Raw genomic sequence first — 22,863 nt, 5'->3', positions numbered from 1 at the left:
GAATTTTGCTAAATCTATTTTCTTTACCTTCTGCTAAAGCTGATGTTTCCAGAGTGACCTACTGAATTCTGATTTAGAAATGTCAGAGGATACACCTCTGGTGTCCTAAGGACAATTGTGGCAAACAAAATAATTACCAGGTGAGCTGCATGATATCAAAGAGCCATGGGACTCCACTGCTCCTTATGCAGACTTTGGATTTCTATTTTCCCATGCCTTATAACTGATGTTTCTGAGTTTCAACTTTTCTGAATACTCACTGGGAGCTAATTTTTTTTTCCAAGAGAATTTATTTATTTATTTATTTATTTATTTATTTATTATTTATTTGTTTGTTTGTTTAGTAAGTCAGTTTCTTTCTTTCTTTTTTTTTCCAATGCAGTTTATTCAGGAACCTTGAACAATCATCTGACCCTGGGGAAAGCCAGCCCACAGCTTAAATAGCCTCTGGGTAGCCAACCCAGGCGTGCCACGTAGGCAATGCAGATAGGTCCACATACATGGAAGCAAGCCAGATCCTCAGCCTTAGCCAAATGTGGAGTTGTTTGTGACAGAGAGCACTCACCATCGGGAAGGTGGAAGGCGGAAACCAGCTCCCTCTTTAAGGCGTGGCATTACACAGCTCTCTACAGTTCCCCATTTTTGTTTTAGACGCATCAGGCAAGAGTAGAGGTCTGATCTCTGATATTAGAAATAAATTGGGACTTTGTACTGATGTTCATTTAGGTGTCATCCACCCAAAGAGCATCAGACCCGTCCTATACCTTTTTCTCAGAGGGGGGACCTGGAGGAACCTACCACAGAGGGCCTCTGAAACCCTCTGCCCTACAGACTATCAAAGCAGATGCTGAGCCTGATGGGCAAGTGTTGGGCAGAGTTAATGGAATTTTCTGTAAGAACTGGGAAATAGTAAGAGCTGGAGAGGACAGGGTCTCCACAAGGAGAGCAACAGAACAAGAAAATTTGAACACAGGGAACTTCCCAGAGACTCATACTCCAACCAAGGTCTATTCTTGGAGATAACCCAGAACCAACCCCTGCACAGATGTAGCCCAGGGCAGTTCAGAGTCCAATTGGGTTACATAGTAATGTGAAGAGGGACTGCCTCTGACATAATCTGATTGGCCTGCTCTTTGATCACCTCCCCTGAGGGGGGAGCAGCCTTACCAGGCCATAGTAGAGGACAATGCAGCCACTTTTGATGTGAACTGATGGACTAAGATCAGAAAGGAGAGGAGAACCTCCCCTATCAGTGGACTTGGGGAGTGTCATACATGCAGAGGGAGGAGGGAGGAGGGAGGAGGGAGGAGGGAGGGTGGGATTGGGAGGGGAGGAGGGAGGGGCTTATAGGGGGATGCAGATTGAATAAAGTGTAATTGAGGAAAAATTAAAAAAATGAAAAAAATAATTTAAGAACCTTAAATGACCTTCAAAAGTGGAGGAAAACATGGAGTTAGTCAATTTACATGGAGCATGTCTCGCCCCTGGGGGCAATGGTCTCCTGAACCTACTCAGACCTCGGACACCACCACTGCTAGTTCTAGAACTGATGCAAGATGTTCCAACGAGGGGGTTAAGGCTTCTCATAATATTTCCTATAAGCCCACACCTGTTTGTTTATATCCCCCATTTTTATTCATTATTAGCCAGATAGAGCCAAGTGATTGTGGTGATGATACTTGCTTTTTTGCCCAATGCAGGAATGCTAGTGAATTTAGGTATGCCCTGGTTACTCGCATGCCTCGCTGGGTGCCTGTGCCCGTTGATGCCCCTCACGCTATGACTCTCTTCAGACAGAAAAGGGATCTTGGAACTACAGCCGCCATTGTTACTGCCATCTCAACATGTAAATATCTACACATATATAACTATATATAATGTAAACCTAGGTTCATCATATGAAAGAAAACATGCAGTTTTTTTTTCTTTGAGAATCTGACTTATTTAACTTATCCTAATGATTTCTTGTTCAATCCATCCATTTTTCTGCAAATGTCATAATTTTATTTTTCTTTGTGGCTGAAAAACTCAATTGTGTACGTGTAACACATTTTCTTTAATTAGTGTTTAAATTGTTCAGAGTTTCTTATGTGCATAAAGTAAATATTGTAAATAGTGTGGCAATAAATAAGGATGTGCAGGTCCTTCAGGTTAAATACCTAAGATTTGTATGCACAGAGAACACATAGCTGTGAGAAATGGAAGCTAGATTATATCTTGAGCTGACAATAAAATTTGGCAGAGTAATCCACATGGTGCTGGTTTTGCATGCATGTAAAATATAAGAGTTACAGAAGTTTATATCAAGATTCTAGAAAGCCATCGATAGTAGGTAATATGTGGCTGAGTTAGATTTCCTGGAAGGGTGCCCTAAGAGGCCATCATGTGGACTTGTAAAGGTGAAGCCTAAGTTGCAGTGGAAGCCAGAAGATGAAATGTATGCGTAAAAAAAAAAAAAAAAGATGCAAGCATGAAGTGAAACTGGCCCACAAAAAAGACAAGAGCCCCAGGTATGGATAAGGAGCTGTAGAATTTGATGTTTGACCTGCTGGATTTCAGTCCTGTGTTAGCCTAAATTATCCTTGCTGTGTCCCCATTTCTTTATTTTAGAATGAGTATGTTTGCTGTGAACCATTGTATATTAGAAATATGTAAATTGTTTTTTAATTTTATAGGGTGTCACAGTTAAGAGATTGCCTTAAGCTTCAGAAGCGACTTTGGCCTTTTTTTTTTTTTTGACTGTTTAATTTATACAGGTTTTTGCCCGCATTTATGTATGTGTACACAGTGCCTGTAAAGATGAGAAAAGTACATCACATCCTCTGGAACTGGAGTTACAGATGGTTCTAAGCTGCCATGTGTGTGCTAGAATTGAACTTGCTAATCTATCTTTCCAGACTTGTCTTTGAGCTTCTTAAACAGTGTTATAACTGTTAAGATTTTGAAAACTTTCTCTATGTATGTATGTATGTATGTATGTATCCATCCATCCATCTCTCTCTCTCTCTCTCTATGTATCTCCATCTCTCTATATCTATCTATCTATCTATCTATCTATCTATCTATCTAATCTATCTATCTATCATCTTTCTATGTATTCTTGTGTGACCTGGAATTTACTGTGAATATCCGTTTGGCCTTGAACTCACTCACCGAGATCTGCTTGCCTTTTATCAAGTGCTAGGAACAAAAATATGTTCTACCATGCCTGGTCCTATTTTGAGAACTCCTAATGATGAATAAATTACATTTTGTAGTATGAGATGGTCATGAGCCTTTGAGGTCCAGGTGTGGAAGGTTATGTTTAAAAATGATATGTAGGTATCAAGTTGACAAGGGATGGATAGAATTACTATACTTAAACCTCATTATTAACATTTTTTTTGCATTTGAAAACTCCTATGAAATATACCAAGGGATATGTGAGGGCTTTTCCAAGGAGGTTTAATTAAGGAAAGTCAATCCACCCTGAGTATGTGTAGCATCATTACGTGTTCTAGGATACCACACTGAGTAAAAAGGCAAAAAGGAGGAAAATAGCTAAACACCAGAATTCATCAATTTCTGCTTCCTGACTTTGGATGCAATGTGACAGGCGCCAGATGTCCATCCTTCCTTGGCTTTCCGGCAATGATAGCCTTCTTTGCCAAGAATTGCTGATTCCTATGAGCTTTTAGCTATGGAGCTAAAGATTTACTTGAGTATTTGATACCTGGAGTTTGTGGTAGCATCATTAGTGTTTAATAATCTTCATTTTTATTCTACTGTGAAAGAATAACTTTAAAGCTTCCTCGGGGTGGAATCATGCAATTAGATCTGGTCAGTGAGCCATGGGGACATAAGACTTGTCCCACATCTAGGCTAAAATTGAGACATAAAAATGTGTAAATGTCACATGCTCTCTTATGAGGTAAGCAATCAGTACATATCCCAGAGTAACATCAGAAAACAGGAAAGAAAAAAGGGACGATTGCAAGGGTAAAGGGTATAAGTGAATTTCTCACAAGTATCTTGTTACAGCACCACATACAACAACTCTGTGTAACCTTGTATCTCATCAATTGATATTATTGAGCTCTTTCATTCTACATAGCCATATTTCTCTTCCCTGTGTAGAAAATTTATCTTTGATAACCTGTCTGGTGTTGGCAGAAGTTTCAATGAACAGAATCCCATAACTTTTGAACATTTTATTAGCTTATTTTGTATCATCTGTCCTTACTGGCAAATTAAATGTGTTTTCTACCAGCAACATATGTATACCATCTGAGACATTTACCCAGGCTGCTCTCTCTGTGGTGGATCATATTTATAAACAAAATAGTTCTTTATTTTTAAAATTTTTATTTATTATGTATACAGCATTCTGCCTATGTGTGCTTTCACAGTAGAAGAGGGCATTAGATCACGTTATAGATGGTTGTGAGCCACCATGTGGTTGCTGAGAATTGAACTCAGGACCTCTGAAAGAGTAGTCAGGGCTCTTAACCTCTGAGCCATCTCTGCAGCCCTCAAATAGTTCTTTATTAGTTAGATTACCAGTGCACATTTCTCAACACCACCTGCTCCAATCACCACCACTTTGTACTTGTTATTCACATAACTGAAAAATACCAAACTCCACTGCTCCTACTTTAGATTTACTTAGGACATGAACTAGTAAAGTATGGGTGATCTCAGAATTTCTGATTAGTAACTACTGTGGCAAATTATTGGATAGAAGCAACATATGAGAGGAGGGTTTTATGTGACTTATGGTTTGAGAGGGTACGGTCCTTCTTGGTGGAAAAAGAAAGGCATAGGAGTATAGCTATGCTATTGAAATTGGGGGACACAGCCTCTTCCTCAAGCCACCCATCTTTAATTAACCTATCCTCAATAAACCAATTAAAATCAAATCAATATTGGAAAACAGAAAAAGAAATGTATACATGTAGCCATATTATAAAAATGGCCAAAGTTTCAATGAACCCTAAGTACATCTTTAAGGTTCTGAAGTGAGATTTAAGTTTAAATTAAAGGCCAGAAATATGCACACCTAGGCATCCCACATTAAGATGTGGTTCTACTACCACTGGCTCACTCATCACTATCTGGGTTTTAATTTTATTGTATATAGTGGTATGACAAGTTACTGAAACTGTGAAATCTCTTTCAGGGAGATGTCTTTTTCTTCTCCAGCCTGAGATTTCTGGGATAATTCCTGTTTCTTTGAGTTCCATTTTTCAATAGTCAGGTTGAGAGACACAGTGTTTCTTTAGACTATTTTCAACTCTTCCAGAATACTTACGACTTCATGTTAGTGGGCAGCTCCATAATGGTAAGAGCTTGTTGTAGCATCTTTTTCATATTCTAGGGGTTGAAGAGGAAGAAAGATCAGGAGCATTTAGACTTTCCATAAACCAAAGTTCCACTTTACTGGGCCTAGTCTATCATGTAGGCTACATACCCAAAACTTTCTACAGATTCTCAAAATAGTACCATCTGCAAAACAAACACATAAGCTTTTGGGGGACAATTTGTATGACAATATAACATAAATAGCTCTCATCAGAAAGTGGTACCATAGAACATAATTTTGTTGCAAGGTTGTAATGATCAGATGTTATTCATTGCATTTATTGCTTTGTTATTTAGTAATTTATATGTCCTTGGTGAAATTAATTCACAGCCTTATGCCTTGATTTCCTCATCTGCAGTAAGAGGTCAATAGTAGTTTCTCCCTTATGATGTAAAAACAAATATTCACAAAGTGCTTGGACTAGAACCTAGAAAGCAGCAAATACTATGTAGTATTTGCTGTTAGAGAGAGTGACAAGAACTAGTTCTCATTTTGCTTTTTTACTGTTCTTGGCATTGTAATAATCCACATGAAATCTTTACACACAGTAAATACCTAATGTACCACCATTACTTGGAAATTATGATTTTGTATCTAGTTTTGAATAAACATCCTTCATCTATAATTTCTCGTAGAATGATATAAGCATCACTTATTTACTTATTTACTTTTATTGAAAATAGGTTCTTCTCTTATACAATACATCCCAACCATAGTTTCCCTCCATCCACTGCTCTCAAATACCCCACCTCTACTCTCCTCCAGGTCTACTCCCCCTCAACTTACTCTTCAGAAAAGAGTAGGCCTCCCAAGTAACAACAGTCATACAGGAAAAAACAAGACATGGTGAAGGCCCTCATGTCAAAGCTGAAAAAGGCAACCCAATAAGAGGAAAAGAAACCCAAGAGTAAAGAGCCTTGAACTCATTGGCACAGGAGACAACTGAAAAAAACACCAACAGCTCAGGCTCTAAGATCAACAATCAATAAATAAAACCTCATGAAACTGAAAAGCTTCTGTAAAGCAAAGAACACTGTCGTCAGAACAAAACGACAGCCTAGAGATTGGGAAAGAATCTTTACCAACCCTATAGCTAACAAAGGGCTAATATGCAGAATGCATAAAGAACTCAAGAAGTTAAACAGCAACAAATCAGGTAATCCAATTAAAAATGGGGTACAGAGCTTAACAGAGAATTCTCTGTAGAGGAATATCAAATGGCAGAGAAACACTTAAAGAAATGCTCAACGTCCTTAGTCATCACGGAGATGCAAATCTAAAAGATCATGAGATTTCACTTTATACCTATCAGAATGGCTAAGATCAAAAACTCAAGTGATCACACATGCTGAAGAGGATATGGAGAAAGGGGAATGTAAGCTCAGCTTGCTTATATTGCTGGTGGGAATGTAAACTTGTACAACCAATCTGGCACTTTCTCAGACAATTAGGAATAGTGCTACCTCAAGGTCCAGCTATACCACTCCTAGGTATAAACCCAAAAGATTCCCTACTGTTCATTGGGGACATTTGCTCAACTATGTTCATAGCAGCTTTGTTCGTAATAGCCAGACTCTGGAAACAACTCAGATGTCCCTCAATTGAAGAATGGATACAGAAATTGTGGTACATTTACACAATGGAATACTACTCAGCAATTAAACACAAGGAAATCATGAAATTTTCAGGCAAATATACTCATTAATAAGTGGATATTAGACACATAATATAAGATAATCTTACTAAAATCTGTATACCTAAAGAAGCTAAGCAAGAAGGAGGACCCTGGGTAAGATTCTCAACTCTCATTCAGAAAGGCAAATGGGATAGACATTGGAAGAGGGTGAATACAAGATAGGAGCCTACCACCAGGGTATCTGAAAGATTCTACCCAGAATGATATTGAAGCAGATGCTGAGACTCATAGCCAAACTTTGGGCAGAGTGCAGGGAATCTTATGAAAGAAAGGGGAGATAGAAAGACCTGGAGGGGACTGGAGTTCCACAAGGAGAGCAACAGAACCAAAAATTCTGGGCCCATGGGTCTTTTCTGAGACTGATCAACCAATGACCATTCATGAAGATAACCAAGAACCCCTGCACAGATGCAGCCCATGGCAGCTGAGTCTCCATGTTTTCTCTAGTAAGGGTAACAGGGGCTGTCTCTGACATGAACTCAGTGGCTGGTTCTTTGATCATTTCCAGGGGGGGATGGCAGCCTTACCAGGCCACAGAGAGAGACAATTCAGCCAGTCTTGATGAGACCTGATAGGCTAGGGTCAGAGAGAGGAGGAGGAGGACTTCCCCTATCAGTAGACTGGGGGAAGTGCATGGGAGGAGAAGAGGGAGGGGGCTACAGCTGCGATACAAAGTTAATAAATTTTAAAAATAAAAATAAAAAAGCAACAGAAGGAAGGAAGAAAGGAAGGAAGGAAGGAAGGAAGGAAGGAAGGAAGGAAGGAAGGAAGGAAGGAAGGAAGGAAGGAAGGAAGAAAGGGGTTTATTTTTTCCTCAACAGCTTAAGGAGTCATCCCATTATGGCAGGAGAATCATAGAGACTGGGGCAGAAAGGAAGGAGCTTGAGTCAGGTCACATTGCTTCTTCAGTCAGGATGGATGCTGGTGCTCAACTTGCTGTCTTGTTCTTAGTTAATGCAGTCCCCCAACTCATGGAATGGTCCTGCTTACAGTTAAGGTGGGTCTTTATAACTCAGTTATCCTAATCTAAATAAGTTCTAGAAAGCATGCTCAGAGGCTTGGCTCCTAGTAATTCTGGATCCTGTTGCTTTGACAATATTAGCAACCAAAAGGACCAAGGTCTCACACAAAGCACACTAATATAACAACCCCAATAGAAATGTCTTTCCAAAGCATACATTTCCAAGAAAACAATACCAACTACATAAAACATCCCAAATAATTCCAGATGGTCTTACTAGGTCAACTGACTAAGGATATCAGAAAAGGATCCCTTGGTGGAAATGAATGGAGAAACTGTGAGATAAGATAGGTGAGATTTAAATGTCATCTGAGCTGACAGCACAATGTAAATTCTATTAGGAAAGAGCCACTTGGAGCCCAGTGAAGATCCTAGTGATAGGGGTGAGGTATGTGTGTGTGTGCATCAAGAAAGGTCTAAGTCACCAAAGATGACCTCATTGGCAATTTTAGCATGGATCAACAAATTTTAGCACCAACCAAACATCCTCGGTAGCCACAGGTGGGTGAGTCAGTTTTGATTCTGGCCAAGAGAAAGCAAGACAATCTCAGATGTTTTCTTTAATTTATTAAGGAAGAAGGCTCTCTAAGGAGAGAAGAAAATCACTGGTGATGGGTGAACCAGAGAATAATGTAATTTTATTTCATGCCCCTAAGCAGGATTCACTGGCATCTTGTAGTTTTGCCCTGAAGGATAGGTAGGTCGGAACCATTAATTACACTGTCGCTGTGCCCATTTCTTTTTGCCTGAGATGCAGGAACAGTTGTGTTTGGTGCATAGATGTTCAGGATTGTGATGTCCTCCTGGTGCATTTTCCCTTTCATGAGAATCAAGTGTCCTTCTCCATCTCTTTTGATTAATTTTGGTTGAAAGTCTATTTTATTATATATTAAGATGTCTACTCCATCTTGCTTTTTGTGTCCATTTGCTTGGAAAACTTTTTTCCAGCCCTTTACTATGTAGTAGTGTCTATCTTTGTTGCAGCGGTATGTTTTTTCAATGAAGCAGAATGTTGGATCCTGTTTCTGCAACAAATCTGTTAGTCTGTGTCTTTTTATTGGAGAGTTAAGACCATTGATGTTAATAGATATTACTGACCAAGGATTGTTAGTGCTTTTTATTGTGGAGTTGGTGGTGGTTGTGTTTGTATACTTGTTTTCTTTCCATTTTTTGAAGTGATGGTGTCTTTATCCTGCATTTTTTGGGTATAGTTGATCTCATTGCATTGAAGTTTTCCTTCAAGTATTTTCTGTAGGGCTGTATTGCTCTGTATATATTGTTTAAATTTAGTTATGTCATAGAATATTTTGTTTTCTCCATCTATGTTGAATATTTTTCTGGATATAGTATTCTGGTTTAGCATCTGTGATCTTTAAACTTCTACATGATATCTGTCCAGGCCCTTCTGGATTTCATAGACTTTGTTGAGAAGTCTGGTGTAGTTCTCATAGGTCTGGCTTTATATGTTACTTGGCCTTTTTTCCTTGTTGCTTCTAATATTTTTTCTTTGTTTTGTAGATTTAGTGTTCTGACTGTGATGTGACTTGAAGAATTTCTTTTCTGGTCTAGACTATTTGGTGTTCTGTAGGCCTCTTGTATGTTTATGGGCATCTCTTTCTTAAAACTGGGGAAATTTTGTGCTATGATTTTCTCAAAAATATTTTCTGAACCTTGAAGCCTGGAATCTTCTTTTTTTTGCCTATTCTTATTATTCTTAGGTTTCATATTTTCATGGTGTCTTTGATTTCTTGGATGTTTTGTGCTTGGAACTTTTTCGTTCTGATTTTTTCTTTGAGAGATGTATCAATTTCTGCAGTTGTATCTTCAGAGCCTGGTATTCTTTCTTCCATTGTTGTAGAAGGTTATTAATATTTACTATTGGTTTATCTTCTAGTAAAGCTTGCTGTTAATCTTATACAGTTGTATAACCAAATCACCACACAGAGACTGGGTTTTTAGTTAACCTAGAACACAATGCTGGACAATATTTACTCCCTCCTTAACCTCCAAGCCCTCAGTTTCCTAACATTTAGATTTCCCACATTTTACTTGCTTTTTGTGAAATCTTAGGTCTGGTTCATGCTCCACGTCCTCCAATCTCTCTCCTCCAGCTCTGCTCTCCTTGCTCCCTTCCTCTCTCTCTTCCCCTCTTTCCTGTCCTCTCTCCTCCCATTGCACAACACTATATCTAGTTGCTTTATTTTGTCCTGTTTACACAGAGTTGAGACAGGATACTTAGAATGAGTACCACAGTGCAATATCCGGATTGAAACCAGAGAGTTGGGGGTGGGGGAGAAATCAGTATTTGAATGAACAAGGGTAAGGTGTATACATTAAAAAAAATTACACCAACATTCCATCTTTTGTATTCTCTCTGTGATGCTTATCTTTGTGGTTCCTGATCTCTTCACTAAGTTCTCTAATTCCAAGGTTTTCTCTGTTTGTGATTTCTTTATTGATTCTAATTTTGTTTTTATATCTTGCACCATTTCCTTCATCTGTTTGAATGTGGATTCCTGTCTTTCCATGATGGCCTCTATTTTTTTTGTTCATTTCCTCTTTATATGCCTCAAATAACTGTATAATTACAGATATAAGATAATTTTCCTGTGTTTCAGCTGCATTAGAATATCCATTATTACTATTTTTTATGGAGATTCTGGTGAAGCCATGATGTCCTGGTCTTTGTTGCCTGTATTCTTTCCCTGGCCTCTGGTCATCTGTTGTCTGTAGCCTTGCCTGATTATTCTTGGAACCTGTACTGCAGACTGGATCCACCTGTCTCTGGAGTCTTTCATTGTCTCTGCTGGCTCAAAGTTTGTGACCCAGGTGGCTGGGGCACAGGTGGAAAGATCTCTAAGTGTAGAAGTGCTCCAGTATCCTACAGGCTTCCTTAAGATGGTGGAGGATGGGATTTGGGTCCCAGGCCTGGCTCAGCTCTTCTGGGTTCGCTGGCTATACTGGCCATGTTGTTTCTGACTCAGGTAGGCTAGGATGCTGGGGAGCAGGCAGAAAGATTTCCTAGCCTAGAGTTGCTCCAATGCCCCATAGGCCTCCTTGAGGAGAGGGAAGAGGACAATAGAACTTGGGTCAGGTGCCTAGCTCAACTCTGCTAGGTTCTATATCTGTGCTGGGCTTGCTGTTTCTGGCCTATGTGAGCCAGGCTGCTGGGGCACTGGCAGATAGAACTCTTTGCCTAGAGTTGCTCCAGTGTCTCACAGGTGTCCTTTAGATGCTGGGAAATGGAATGTGAGTCCCAAGCCTAGCTCACTCAGCTGTGTTCACTGTTTGTACTATGCTGGCTGATTCTGACCTAGGTGAGCCAGACAGGTGGGGATCTGTCAGAATGGAGCTGTGTCTCCCCCATAGTCCCAGAATGTATCCCCTCCACTGGGTGGTGAGAGTGAGAGCCACTAGCCTCTGTGACCAGGAAGGTGTCCACAGGATGTTGCATGTGGTCTCCCAGGTTTGGAACCTTGAGCCTCTAGTACCCAGAATGTGTCCACAGAACTGTGAGTGTGGGTGCCCAGGTTTGGAGTCTCACTTCCAGTACAGGAAGGTCTTTACTCCACAGGCAGTGAGTGTGAGTACCTAAGGTCTGAACCACCAGTCATTGGTCCCAACACGGTATCCACAGAAAGTGGGCTTGAGCGGGAGGTGGCCTAAGGTTGCTGGGTCAGAACCACAAGTGCCCTGCAGCTGCTTGTCCTGGAATGTATCCACAGATGGTGGGTTCAGAAGGGTGGCCTAAGGCTGTGGGGTATGAACCTCCTGTGTGTGTTGCTGCTGCCAGTCCCAGGAATATATCCACAGATGATTGGTTTGGCCTACTGCTGCCGGGACAGAGCCAAGAGAGCTGCTGCCAATCCCAGGAAGGTATCCACAGACGGTAGGATTGAGCAGGTGGCCTTGGGCTGTGACAGTGCTGGATGGGAGCCTGGGAATTTTTCTCTGTATTAGCAGGGTGGCCTGAAGATGGACCTTTGAGTATCCCCGTTTATTCTCCTCTCACCTGAAAAACACAGACATCGGGGTTTGGGGGTCTACAGTACAGCCTGCCGGTCACCCTGCTTTCACTGCCGAGCTGCTCTTCAGATCCCCTGCATGGTCGGCACTGCCATCTTGGATCATTTTCAAATACAGAAAAAAAAAGTCTAAAATGGCAGTAAAAATTTAATTGAGAACTGAACAAAATAATCAGAATTAGTGCCAGATGTAAGTTTGTAGGCAAAGCAATGCACAGAGAAGCCACACTAGTAAGGATTAGCCTTGAAGATGAGATGGGTATATTTGACATGCAGAGTTTTACACACTGATCCCCACGCTATTAATTTCAAGTAAGAGAAGATACTTAAAGAGAAGGAGAAGTACTTGTTCAGCATAACACATTTAACAGCATAATCAGGACTAGAATACAGCTCTTTGGAATCTCCACTTCACTATATGTATCTGCATTCTACATCTATAAAACTACATGGAATTAGATTTGTTCACTGGTTCAATAGTGTCAAGACTATTTGGGGTGGGGGGAATAACTGCTTTCTGATTATATTTAAGGCTGGGACCTGGAGAGACAGCCCAGTGTTTAAGAGCACTCATTACTCTTGAAGAAGACCTGGGTTTGTTTCCCAGCACTCACATGGTAACTTACAGCCTTCTGCAATTCCAGTCCGCAAGGATTTAAGAGCTTGTTTTGATCTCTTTGGGCACAAAGCACACACATGATGCTCATACATACATGCAGTCAAACCACTTATACACATACTTTTAATTATTTATGTTTATACTCATGGTCTATTACTGCTCTCAGCCTTGGTCAGAGAAGGTTCTATTTGTAGTGGGTGGAAGTTAATAATAACTGGTCAAAGTGCTTAAAATAAGTGATGATTAAATGGTCAAGCTCTAAACTGTACAACTAGATTTTCCCATCTAAGGCTCAGGGAACATTGTGGAAGAGAGAGTAGAGTGATTATAAGAGTCAGAGAATGAGAAGGAGTGCTATGAAATAATGTAACGTGACTTCAGGATATAACACAATTATGATTATTACAATCATGAACACATATCAGATGTGGCAACTTGCACAAGACCCACACAAACAGAACAAACTATATGAAAACAGAATGGGGAACTAGTTGTGAAGAAGGGGTGTTGGCAGGAGTAGGAGATGAATATCAGAAAGTAATGGGGTCAAATATTGTATACATGCATAAAATACCCAAAAATTATAAAAGGAAAGACATGGGGTTTAGGAGGAATCAGGGAATATAGATAAACAGGGTTAGATTATGAACACTAAGTTTGGTCTTTTAACATTTCTGTCATTTGTAGACCAACACTGAGCAACTGAAAATGTGGACCTGAGGAAATTCAGGTAAGTGTGCTTTTAGGCTCTATCCTCTGCATAAATGATGATCTCTCTTTTTAGTGCTGGTTAGCTCATGTCTTTGAATTCATCTAAAGTAATTCATTTTTTTATTTATTCATTCCCTACAAGGCCATTCTATTTGTCTGCATCTTGCCATGGATTTTGTTCTTGACCAGAAAGATACAGAAATGAGAAACAGGCCTGCCAATGTGTAGTTCTTTGTGTGAATTTCCTTGAATGCAAACACAGGAGCAACATTTCTATGGAGCAGCTGCTCTCCCAATTTTGATTTTGCTGAGGCAGGTAGTTAACCTCTTTGAGGAAGTCTGGGTTCTCTCTGTCTTGGGAAATTACTGATAACATCAGACCCACAAGGAGGTGAATAAAATGGAAAAAGAAAAATTCATATGATCAATGCCAACATTCAGATTTCCAACCCCACCCAATTCTTCCCCAGCTCTCCTTTCTGCTGCTACTTGCTTCCCAGGAAGCAGAAAACAATAGGCTACTGATTGAACTTAGTTCTAAACTTCAGGCAATTAAAAGCAGAGGAAGTAAAGCATATTACAGTTAGAATCCAAGTCCATATGTTTTAATTATGAGGTATAGTCTATGTACTTCCTACTTTAAAGGTGGCACTGGTTCTGGAGTCAAAATTGGAAGCCAGTTCATTTTGGTAATAATTCTACTGTTCAAAGTTTCTAGCTGGTCTTTTGGGAGTTAATCTCCTTTAAGAAAGTTCAAAGGTCTTATTGTGAAGAGGAGGAAAAACATGTTAATTCTAATTGGACTGGGTTCATACCATGAGACCTGGAAAACCCCGAGATCTCAAAGGAAGAGCCATTGCACAGCTGGACTTTATGGTAGGGAACATAACATAAAAAGTTCATTGTTTCTTTCTGATTCCTTCTAGTGAAATATAAGTGAAAAACACTGATCTGTGTACCCCAGCGAGATTTGCAGAATAGGTACTGGTTTTCGCATGTAATTTTTATTGTTTTGATAATTTCATGCATGCACAGAATGTATTTTAGCAAAAGCCAATGCCTACTCTGTCTCTCTCAACTCCTTTACTATCCTACTCACCATTCATCACTTTTCACTTTCCCTGCCAACCTCATATGCTCTTTCTTTTAATCCACTGAGTCCTCTTAGTGCTTCCTGTATGCTTTGGGGGGGTTGTGTAAGACAATCTAGAATGGTTTAGCCTCTCAAGGACTACATAGTAACTATTTGTGCTTTGTCTTCATCATTCTTTAATACCCATTCTCCTGTCTTTCTCTCTAGAACACATTCCTTTAGTTAGCAAATTTGTACTAATAATCCATTAATTGCCAGGCAGTTTACCAACAGCACCACTGTTGGAAACTATGGCAATTTGTTTATTTTTGTATCCTCCTGCCCCTGAACTAGTAATTTAATGAATCAACCATTTATCAGTTCAGATGAATCTCAGATGGTTGATTCTCTTGATAACTTCAGATCACTCAGACGTGTTTAGCAGGGTGATAACTAGACTAGAGGGTTTGTCATACTGTCACTTACATCTCTGGTGCCTTGTCAAAGTTGAGTATGAAACTGACCTGTTCTGGTCTTATAAACCAGAATAACTACTTGTAGCCTCACAAGCATAGCAATCCCAAGCTTGTTGAATTTCTTGTTGAACAAATTTTATTTTTAATTGACAATTAATAATTGTACATATTTATAGGGTCCAGCATGACACTCCAATACATATTTACAATGTGTAATTGTCAGATCAGGGTAATTAGCATATGAATCAATTTGCATATCATTTTTTTGTGTTGGGCACATTCAAAATGCTGGTTGTTCTTATGTGAAATGTTAAGTGATGTGATATGCTAAGTGGTGAATTATTTACAGTACTTCAGTCAAAGAAATTGGTGTCGCTGGTCTATATGCTGAAACTTCTTTTTACTATCTCCTGCTAGTGCTTGGAATTCAGTTTGAGGAGTTCTTTCTCACTAGAAACTCTTCTGAACCATGTCCCTCTCAGTTGGATTTAAATGCCTTCCCTGAAACACCCTAACTCCTCTTTTTTCCTCACTTACCTTTATCATATTTATAAATATATTTCTTTGCAATCTTTGCTTTACTTATTTCTATCATTTCCTTACATATTATTATAATCTTGATTTATGTGACTTTCAGTGTGTCTTCTTCCCTTCAAATGAGATACATTGCCAATCTGACAGACCTATCTATAGTTCTCTGACCTACAAGGGTTGGGATGATTCAAACACAGTTGCTCTCATTCTTGTAACAAATGCAGATGCTGAATCATTGTAGATGCAGAGAGTATTCAAAACAAAAGCTTGACTCTGAGTCACACAAGTAATGACAGGGACTGTTTCATCTTTATTGCCATTTTGAGGTCACAGATAAAATAGCATCCTGACAGATGTTTAAGTATGAGTCAATAATGACAGTATATTTGTTGAAAATGTACATGGTTTTGTCAAAAAAGGTGTAATTTCTCTTTTTAGTATTTCTCTCTCTCAGATTCTACCAGGCTGGAACATGATGCTTTCTGTTAGAAATAGTGGAGGAGGACTGGAGAGATGATGGCTCAGCAGTTAAGAATATTGGCTTCAGGCTGGAGAGATGGCTCAGCCGTTAAACGCTAGGCTCACAACCATAAATATAAGAATATTGGCTTCTTCACAAGATGACATTGGTTTTGTTCCCAGTACCCACATAGTGTCTCACAACCATGTTTAACTCCAATCCTGGGGGATAAAATGGCATCTTCTGTCTTTCATAAGCAACAGGCACCTATGTATTGCACAGATATACATGCAGGCAAAGCATCCACACACATTTTTAAAAAGAAAAACAAATAAGGAAGAGACAACTCATAATTGGATATAGTCAGGCCAGACAGATTATACTAGCCTTTGCTCATCTCTGATCAGTTTAACATCTGGGAGCTATGAAGTGTTGTCTCTTCATACTTGTTAATCTTAATACTTGTTGATAGATGTACTGCAATTTCCTGCTGTCTGTTATATTTAATTCTTTGGAATAATTTCTGGCTTCACTTGACTATGGTGGTTGTGCAGACACATCTTGCCTGCTATCGCATTCTGATGAATCTAGTTGGGGAGCATATCTTATTAGTTTAGACTCCGTATAATGCTGGATTTCTTTGAATATAATTTATAAATTTCAGATTCTTAAACAACATTAAAAATAGCCTTTGGAACTATAAATTATTGACTTTTAAGGGATTCTACTTGTTAGCTTTATAACTCTGAGTCTAATTTTTTTTTTTATCTGTCAAAATGGTGATAATAATCATAACCATGTTGGGTCATTTAAAGCAGAGCACCTACCAAGTAATTGCTGAAAAATATTCTTATTGCAGTGTGATGACTTTTGAATCACAGAAGAAATCATTTTATAGTACTATATTCTGTAAGTACATGTTGTGCATTAAGCACAATCCCCTCTTATAATTCCCTGCCCTCATTTCTCATCTCTTCTCATTGGTCCAATTTATTTCCCTAGACAAATTTTAAAGCAAATGTTATTTTCTTCTCCACACTATATTGTTTATAACATTTTTCCAGATGTAAGTAATGTGTTTGCAAGCCTGGGTTTGACTACGCTCTTATCAGGGTTTCTGGACTTTGGCCACATGGCTGCTTAGTTTCCTCACTTGGAGAATCCAGACCCAGTGGCCTCTGGCACAGTGGGTTCACTATAGTTTCAATCCTATTTTTAAAGATTTTTTTCTCTTGTTTTGTTTTCTCCTTTTAATTGGTATCAGGATAAAAGGAAAATATAAATGTAATGACGTAAGACTATTTTATAGATGATACTTTTTGGAAAGAAAAAAAGTCACCTTTATTTTAACCCAGGCAGTACAACCTTAGTTAGGGTTGCTATTGCTGTGATGAAGCACCAGGACCAAAAGCAACTTGGAGAGGAAAAGTTTTATTTCACTTACACTGCTACATCACAGTTCATCAATAAAGGCGATCAGGGTAAGGATTCAAATAGTGAAGGAACCCGGAGGCAGGAGGGTAGAACCCTGCTCTTAAGGTTGAAGTCTGCCAGAATGTCACATAGCCCTCGGAAGATTACAAGCCAGACCCTTTCCTGATGGAAAACCTGCTCAGCAAGCATAGGGGTTCCTGGAAATAGCCCATTTTATGCTAAGGAGATCGTACTTTTCAGCAGTGAACTTCAATTGTACTTGGAGATATTCTTCCACCCATAAGACAATTAAGTACTGTGTTCTCCTTCTTGTGATGAGGCTCTGTACCACTACATGTAAATCAAGCATCCCTGGAACCCCTGACCCCAGCAAATAAAACACATTCTCTCTCAAAACCCCTCACACTGCCCAAAGTTTATAAATCCATGATTTCAAATAAACTTGCGTGTGCTGCATGCTGTGTGATATCATCAACTTTCCACCTTGGTCACCTGAGATTCTCGTCATTTATTCTGGGGGAGAAAGGGCTCTCCTCTTCCCTGGAGATTTGGCAAACTCCTAGGGCTGGCAGCGAGCCAGGCTGGCTGGAGGACCAGTTTCTGGACCACCCAGGGCTTGGCTGCTGATGGGTGGGTCGGCCACATGCTGCCACCCACAGCGACATTTCCACTATTCACCAGCAAGAGGAACTGCCCTAGGCAGCCATTGACCTGCATCCCACTGGGCCTGCATCTCATCAGACCTGCCCTTCGGCTCACTGGGCCTAGGCCTCTCCAGGCCTGTGTTTCAGCTACAAGTCAAGTAGGCATGAGTTTTAATCTGCATCCCTGCTATTATCTCAGTTGCTTAGCCTTCTCGAACTCCCAAATTTCCACTGCCTCTGACACTGACAATCTCATTCTAAAAGAGGTAACTAACTTTAACACTCTGTGGAACCGGGCCTTCCCCTAAAGCCGTTCCTGAGAGACAGGGTCCTTCTGTTCTTCATCCGGAAGCGAAATCGGTATCCCAGACTTCCTCCGGACAAAGAATGACACAGGAGTTGTTGATGCAGGGGCGATGGAAGGGTGCTTCTCACTGTCTTGCTCAGCCCGCTTTCTTAGAGCATTCAGGACTACCAGCCTAAGGGTGGCACCACCATACAATGGGCTGGGTCCTCCCTCATCAATCACTAATTAAGAAAATGCCTCACAGGCTTACCTACACCTAAATGTTACGGAGGCATTTTCTTAATTGAGTTTCCTTCCTCTTTGATGACTACAGCTTGTGTTGAACTGACATAGAACTAGGCAGCGCAAGTAGTATGAAGGTAGTTTCACACTCCTCCAAATTTTGTTTCTAACTGTCACTCTTCTCCCTGATTCTTTTCTGTTTTATTAAGACAGGGTTTCTTTGTGTAGCATTGCCTGTCCTGGACTCACTTTGTAGAACTGGCTGGCTTCTAATTCACAAAGATCCACCTGCCTCTGCCTCCCTGAGTACTGGGATTATAGGCGTGTACCACCACCATGCCTGGCTTTTTTTCTCCTTGGTTTTTTGAGTAAGGTCAGTGGTTATTAGAATTCATGATTTGGCTTTATTCATGGAGATTCTATTTCCATATGTAGTATCAGGTGCTCTGTATTTTAATATGCACCACCCGGGTGGTCATAATGCTGTTGGCTTCAGAAGAAACTGGATTTCTCTTGTTCAAATAGTAATCTAACATTGACTTGGTAGTTTCCTATTAAAAATCTCATGGTGAGTTTTGTAAAAAGTTCTTAAATCACAGTCAGAAAGCTACAGGGTACATTAGGAAAATAGTCTACTGGCATCAAAGAGGTTGTTACTATTGGCACTTTGGATGGGTCTATGCTTTGCTCTAGGAGGCTAATTTTCCTGTGTAAGGCAAGATGTGATGCAGCCTTGGTTCTCATTAACTAGATGAGCACTCCTCAGTTCTAATGACCAATGAAAAGCACACCCTATAAATTTTCTCATGTCTGCTAAAGAGCAATACCATGGCTTAAATTTTAAGTGAGGGAAATGCTCCCCAGAGCAAGGAATAGAGTTTTCCCAATATCTCAGTGGGCTTTTCTTGAAGTAATATACACTGAAATCAGATTTTATCCATCCTAGGTTTTTGTAAATAACTTTAGGAACCTAAATGTACATTTATCTATCTACCTATGGGGGTTGACATCTTTATTAAAAAGGACAGAAACCATCAAGTACATTCAAGCTATGTAATAGACCACTCCCAGATATTCACTGAACTAAACTGAACCATATAATTAGACTTCTTGAAGGTAAATGGGTTTTAGACCCTTTACTAAATAGCAAGCCTTCTTTCAAGAGTGACTGGATGGTTTACTTAGACCTCACTTTGAGGAAGAATATTCGCTCATTAATATATTTAAAGAGTATTTTTCTGGGTGGTGTACCTGCTTGGGGTGTGCTTGCCTGCTTCTTGGTTTATCTTCTGCTTTTAGGATGCTACCTGGTACACAGGTAGGCAATAAATATTTAAAGTTAAAGGGGTGCCCACCTTATGAATAAAAGGTCATTTACTCTCTTCAGACAAGAATAAACAAAGCAATCATTTTCAAACATTCTATCTCCTTGGAGAATTAACAAGTAAATATGAGTTTTAAAAGAATAGCTTAAGGGCCAGGGGAATAGTTCCATAGATGTGTACAAGGGCCTGAGTTTGATCCTTAGTGTCATAAGAGAAAAGAATGCCCAGTATCCCCACAGACTATTTCTTTTTAGTGCTCAAAGGTTTTCATTATCTGTTAAGCAAATAGTAAATGATTGTGCCCTCTTATGCCTACAGAGACAGATGCTGTTGAGTGGCCTGAAGTCCTGAGGGGGTGGCTGCTGGTGCAAGTGCTCTCTGAACTGTCTTGGCCTCTGTTCTGTTCAGCCCTGCTAACAGTGACATTGAACAATACCACGGATGGACTGTGATGAGAACTGAGCCTTAGCTCACATATTCTTGGCCTCTTACGTTGCAAATGGGAGATCAAATACAAGAAGACGAAATAAAATAAAGAAGAGTGGTGCACTTTAAACCTCAATGAGCCACACAAAGAAGTATTTATTTAATAACATCAGGTGTGCAGAAGTCTTCAGGTTTCAATTGATGAGGAGACTAACAGTGTTCAACAGACTGACATTGTTTTTCCAAAGGACTAATGTGGCCCCAAATCACCTTACTGAAGTCTACTACCCAGATTACAGGAGGCAACATTGCAAAACCTACAGTACAAGACACCTACATGAGCCAGATCCTATCCAGAAAATGAGCTAGATGTTGAAGTCTTAGTAACTCAGTCATACAGGAAATAGTGAAATAACTAGAAATAATTTTCACGGGTAAGAAAGGAATCTATGTACAATTAATGCAACTTACAAAGAGTTTAAAGGCTAACATGTTGACAAAATACAGCCTGGTTCTGTACATTCCTTGAAAATAGATTAAAAACCAGTGGATGGGAATGGCTATAATCAGATGAATGGCTCAACACCAGGGAATGCTTTCTAATGACTATACTATCCAGCATTGTGGTGGTCTAGTTCATTACTCAGTGAACTCTTTATGATTGGGATAGCTCAATAATGACAGATTGATCACATGGCAGGAAACCTATAGAGGAGATTTAACTGCATAAGTTTGACCTTCATTACTCTTAAGTTATCATTGAGGCCTAGTACACAACTTTGTGGGTTTTACACTTTTAAAGTGAAAATTAAATCAGCTTCAATATTTACATATAGTGTATCTGTCACTATGATAAAGCTAAGTCATTATTTAGGGTATAAGTGATCATTGTTATTTAATTTTTAAAACCTTTTTTACTTATGGGGACAGACTCACTATTCATCCATGGATGGTCTGGAACATACTATAGAGATCAGGCTGGCTTTGAGCTTACAGGTATCTGTCTGCCTCTGCCTCATGAGTACTGAGATTGAAGGCAAGTGCCACTGTGCCCTACCAATTATTTAAACAACCATATATGGCATAGATTTTTTGATGATTTTATCAAAGGTATACTTATGTACCTTAAAGGTGGGCTTGCTTGGGATTAATTCACAGTAAGGTGGTAAAGGAATAAATATAGGTACCAGTGATTTGAGCATCACTATTCCTGGTCTCAAGGTCAAAGTCAAAGACATTAATCTGATTACTGTCTTGCCTTGGTTCCTTAGGACAGCATTAATGGTTTTTTGTCCCTTCAGGATCTTATGCTGATTCTTTAGTATTTTCCCTAATAGTGGTTACCAAGGTGTGTTCTTTGGATATGATCTTTTGGTTGCAAAATAATATCCAGAAGATAAAATACAAGTAAAAATGATATTCAGTAAAGTGTATCCCTGCTTTTCCTAGGTGATATATATATATATATATATATATATATATATATATATATATATAGTCTTTTTCCAAAAGCAACTGCTATGGCCACTTTCTTGTGGGCCCTTCTGAGTGAGTATGTGCATACAAAAACTCCTTCATGGCTTTGATAGCAGTTTTTGTAAACCTTTTGCAATAGTTTGTTTATCTAGAGTCAACCCTCTTTGTATCTTCTCCTGGTTTTACCATTTTTCTTTTTTTACAGTTCACCAGTTTTTGATCTGCCACTGAGACCTGCCAAGCCCTTAATCTGCAACATGAAGCAGTAGAATTCATCACTTAGATTGACAAAACAAGTTTCAGGTTTTTTTTTTTTTTTCCATTTTATATTTTCTAGCCCTTTGAAATTAAATCATGCTTGTTCATCTATATTGATTCACTGTATTCCAAAAGTAAGTCATTTAACCTTCTCTGCAACATTTTTCACCTTAGGATACAGTAGCAACTAATGTTTTAAAATTTTCAGATGGGTCTATGGTTAGAAGTGGTTGCTTCTTTTGTAGAAGACCTGAGTTCAGTTCCCAGAATCCATATCATGTGGGTTACTGATGCCTGTGGCTCTGTCCCCATGGAATCTGAAACAATTCTGTCGTCCACAGTACCTACACACATGTACACATATACATAGGCATATGCATGTGTGTGCGCACATATATACACAAATAAAATTTTAAGAGTCCATAAAATTTCATAATAATAAAACCTTTCTATCCTAAGCATCTAAAATTTGAAATGAGATCAAAGCATTGAGAAGTATTATTAAAGAAGTTAAATGGTTTACAAATTCAGTAATACATTTTGAAAATTAAGCATCAGAAGCTGAGAATTCATTTATAGTATATTTGCGTTGTTTTTTCTAGGTGTAGCTAGATACACAGTTTATCTAAGGCACTCATTTCTATTGAATATGGTATGTTGAGGCATTCAGAAAATCTGCACAATATCTAAAAATTAAGAAGAGTGGGGAAGGAATCAATTCTACAATATTCTTGGAGTTGGGAGGGTCTGCAGTGATCAGTTAGCCCAGGCTAAGTATCTTTGGCTACATTCCTGTCAGCTGGTGTATAGACACTG

At 39.3% G+C, this 22,863-nt stretch overlaps 1 long non-coding RNA gene across 2 annotated transcripts in view; it reads left to right on the top strand.

The window, feature by feature from the left end:
* The window catches only part of LOC132651487 (uncharacterized), a 73,331-nt gene extending 51,198 nt beyond the window's left edge, over window positions 1-22,133 (top strand). Inside the window, exons 2-4 of one of the 2 annotated variants that reach the window (XR_009589127.1) lie at window positions 13,390-13,432; window positions 20,206-20,747; window positions 21,995-22,133. This is a non-coding gene — a long non-coding RNA (uncharacterized LOC132651487). Of the gene's footprint in view, window positions 1-13,310; window positions 13,433-20,205; window positions 20,748-21,994 lie in introns of those variants that run through there. The other variant, XR_009589128.1, reaches the window with a different exon arrangement.
* Window positions 22,134-22,863: the final 730 nt, after the last annotated feature.

The sequence above is a fragment of the Meriones unguiculatus genome (genome assembly GCF_030254825.1).
Source record: "Meriones unguiculatus strain TT.TT164.6M chromosome X unlocalized genomic scaffold, Bangor_MerUng_6.1 ChrX_unordered_Scaffold_30, whole genome shotgun sequence".
Lineage (NCBI taxonomy): Eukaryota > Metazoa > Chordata > Mammalia > Rodentia > Muridae > Meriones > Meriones unguiculatus.
The sequence above is the reverse complement of the archived record's forward strand: the minus strand, read 5'-3'. Positions and strand labels throughout refer to the sequence as shown.